Genomic DNA, 4,134 nt, shown 5'->3' with positions numbered 1-4,134 from the left:
CCTGACGGAGACGCTGTGCCTCTGTGCCATCATAGTGACCCTTCCTGGAGACACTGTGCCTCTGTGCCATCATAGTGACCCTGCCTGGAGACTCTGTGCCTCTGTGCAATCATAGTGACCCTGCATGAGACGCTGTGCCTCTGTGCCATCATAGTGACCCTGCCTGAGACGCTGTGCCTCTCTGCCATCATAGTGACCCTGCCTGGAGACACTGTGCCTCTGTGCCATCATAGTGACCCTGCCTGAGACGCTGTGCCTCTGTGCCACCATAGTGACCCTGCCTGAGACTCTGTGCCTCTGTGCCATCATAGTTACCCTGCCTGAGACGCTGTGCCTCTCTGCGACCATAGTGACCCTGCCGGAGACGCTGTGCCTCTGTGCCATCATAGTGACCCTTCCTAGAGACGCTGTGCCTCTGTGCCATCATAGTGACCCTGCCTGAGACGCTGTGCCTCTGTGCCATCATAGTGACCCTGCCTGAGACGCTGTGCCTCTGTGCCACCATAGTGACCCTGCCGGAGACGCTGTGCCTCTGTGCCATCATAGTGACCCTGCCTGAGACGCTGTGCCTCTGTGCTATCATAATGACCCCGCAGGAGAGGCTGTGCCTCTGTGCCATCATAGTGACCCCGCCTGAGACGCTGTGCCTCTGTGCCATCATAGTGACCCTGCCTGAGACGCTGTGCCTCTGTGCCATCATAGTGACCCTGCCTGAAGACGCTGTGCCTCTGTGCCATCATAGTGACCCTGCCTAGAGACGCTGTGCCTCTGTGCCATCATTGCGACCCCGCCTGAGACGCTGTGCCTCTGTGCCATCATAGTGACCCTGCCTGAGACTCTGTGCCTCTGTGCCATCATAGTGACCCTGCCTGAGACGCTGTGCCTCTGTGCCATCATAGTGACCCTGACGGAGACGCTGTGCCTCTGTGCCATCATAGTGACCCTGCCTGAAGACGCTGTGCCTCTGTGCCAGCATAGTGAGCCTGCCTGAGAAGCTGTGCCTCTGTACCATCATAGTGACCCTTCCTGGAGACGCTGTGCCTCTGTGCCATCATAGTGACCCTGCCTGAGACGCTGTGCCTCTGTGCCACCATAGTTACCCTGCCTGAGACGCTGTGCCTCTGTGCCATCATAGTGACCCTGCCTGAGACTCTGTGCCTCTGTGCCATCATAGTGACCCTGCATGAGACGCTGTGCCTCTGTGCCATCATAGTGACCCTGGCGGAGACGCTGTGCCTCTGTGCCATCATAGTGACCCTTCCTGGAGACACTGTGCCTCTGTGCCATAATAGTGACCCTGCCTGAGACGCTGTGCCTCTGTGCCACCATAGTGACCCTGCCTGAGACGCTGTGCCTCTGTGCCATCATAGTGACCCTGCCTGAGACGCTGTGCCTCTGTGCCATCATAGTGACCCTGCCTGAGACGCTCTGCCTCTGTGCCACCATAGTGACCCTGACGGAGACGCTGTGCCTCTGTGCCATCGTAGTGACCCTACCTGAGACGCTGTGCCTCTGTGCCATCGTAGTGACCCTGCCTGAGACGCTGTGCCTCTGTGCCACCATAGTGACCCTGACGGAGACGCTGTGCCTCTGTGCCATCATAGTGACCCTGCCTGAGACGCTGTGCCTCTGTGCCATCATAGTGACCCTGCCTAAGACGCTGTGCCTCTGTGCCACCATAGTTACCCTGCCTGAGATGCTGTGCCTCTGTGCCATCATAGTGACCCTACCTGGAGACGCTCTGCCTCTGGGCCATCATAGTGACCCTGCCTGAGACTCTGTGCCTCTGTGCCATCATAGTTACCCTGCCTGAGACTCTGTGCCTCTGTGCCATCATAGTGACCCTGCATGAGACGCTGTACCTCTGTGCCATCATAGTGACACTGACGGAGACGCTGTGCCTCTGTGCCATCATAGTGACCCTTCCTGGAGACACTGTGCCTCTGTGCCATCATAGTGACCCTGCCTGGAGACTCTGTGCCTCTGTGCAATCATAGTGACCCTGCATGAGACGCTGTGCCTCTGTGCCATCATAGTGACCCTGCCTGAGACGCTGTGCCTCTCTGCCATCATAGTGACCCTGCCTGGAGACACTGTGCCTCTGTGCCATCATAGTGACCCTGCCTGAGACGCTGTGCCTCTGTGCCACCATAGTGACCCTGCCTGAGACGCTGTGCCTCTGTGCCACCATAGTTACCCTGCCTGAGACGCTGTGCCTCTGTGCCATCATAGTGACCCTGCCTGAGACGCTGTGCCTCTGTGCCACCATAGTGACCCTGCCGGAGACGCTGTGCCTCTGTGCCATCATAGTGACCCTGCCTGAGACGCTGTGCCTCTGTGCTATCATAATGACCCCGCAGGAGAGGCTGTGCCTCTGTGCCATCATAGTGACCCCGCCTGAGACGCTGTGCCTCTGTGCCATCATAGTGACCCTGACGGAGACGCTGTGCCTCTGTGCCATCATAGTGACCCTGCCTGAAGACGCTGTGCCTCTGTGCCAGCATAGTGACCCTGCCTGAGAAGCTGTGCCTCTGCACCATCATAGTGAACCTTCCTGGAGACGCTGTGCCTCTGTGCCATCATAGTGACCCTGCCTGAGACGCTGTGCCTCTGTGCCACCATAGTTACCCTGCCTGACATGCTGTGCCTCTGTGCCATCATAGTGACCCTACCTGGAGACGCTGTGCCTCTGTGCCATCATAGTGACCCTGCCTGAGACTCTGTGCCTCTGTGCCATCATAGTGACTCTGCATGAGAAGCTGTGCCTCTGTGCCATCATAGTGACCCTCACGGAGACGCTGTGCCTCTGTGCCATCATAGTGACCCTTCCTGGAGACACTGTGCCTCTGTGCCATCATAGTGACCCTGCCTGGAGACGCTGTGCCTCTGTGCAATCATAGTGACCCTGCATGAGATGCTGTGCCTCTGTGCCATCATAGTGACCTTGCCTGAGACGCTGTGCCTCTCTGCCATCATAGTGACCCTGCCTGGAGACGCTGTGCCTCTGTGCCATCATAGTGACCCTGCCTGAGACGCTGTGCCTCTGTGCCATCATAGTGACCCTGCCTGAGACGCTGTGCCTCTGTGCCACCATAGTGACCCTGCCGGAGACGCTGTGCCTCTGTGCCATCATAGTGACCCTGCCTGAGACGCTGTGCCTCTGTGCCATCATAATGACCCCGCAGGAGAGGCTGTGCCTCTGTGCCATCATAGTGACCCCGCCTAAGACGCTGTGCCTCTGTTCCATAATAGTGACCCTGCCTGAGACGCTGTGCCTCTGTGCCACCATAGTGACCCTGCCTGAGACGCTGTGCCTCTGTGCCATCATAGTGACCCTGCCTGGAGACGCTGTGCCTCTGTGCCATCATAGTGACCCTGCCTGAGACGCTGTGCCTCTGTGCCATCATAGTGACCCTGCCTGAGACGCTCTGCCTCTGTGCCACCATAGTGACCCTGACGGAGACGCTGTGCCTCTGTGCCATCGTTGTGACCCTACCTGAGACGCTGTGCCTCTGTGCCATCGTAGTGACCCTGCCTGAGACGCTGTGCCTCTGTGCCACCATAGTGACCCTGACGGAGACGCTGTGCCTCTGTGCCATCATAGTGACCCTGCCTGAGACGCTGTGCCTCTGTGCCATGATAGTGACCCTGCCTAAGACGCTGTGCCTCTGTGCCACCATAGTTACCCTGCCTGAGATGCTGTGCCTCTGTGCCATCATAGTGAACCTACCTGGAGACGCTCTGCCTCTGTGCCATCATAGTGACCCTGCCTGAGACTCTGTGCCTCTGTGCCATCATAGTTACCCTGCCTGAGACTCTGTGCCTCTGTGCCATCATAGTGACCCTGCATGAGACGCTGTACCTCTGTGCCATCATAGTGACCCTGACGGAGACGCTGTGCCTCTGTGCCATCATAGTGACCCTTGCTGGAGACACTGTGCCTCTGTGCCATCATAGTGACCCTGCCTGAGACGCTGTGCCTCTGTGCAATCATAGTGACCCTGCATGAGACGCTGTGCCTCTGTGCCATCATAGTGACCCTGCCTGAGACGCTGTGCCTCTGTGCCACCATAGTGACCCTGACGGAGACGCTGTGCCTCTGTGCCATCATAGTGACCCTGCCTGAAGACGCTG

This window comes from Streptopelia decaocto, assembly GCF_964273445.1.
Source record: "Streptopelia decaocto genome assembly, contig: HAP1_SCAFFOLD_110, whole genome shotgun sequence".
NCBI lineage: Eukaryota > Metazoa > Chordata > Aves > Columbiformes > Columbidae > Streptopelia > Streptopelia decaocto.
Note: the sequence above shows the minus strand (reverse complement) of the source record.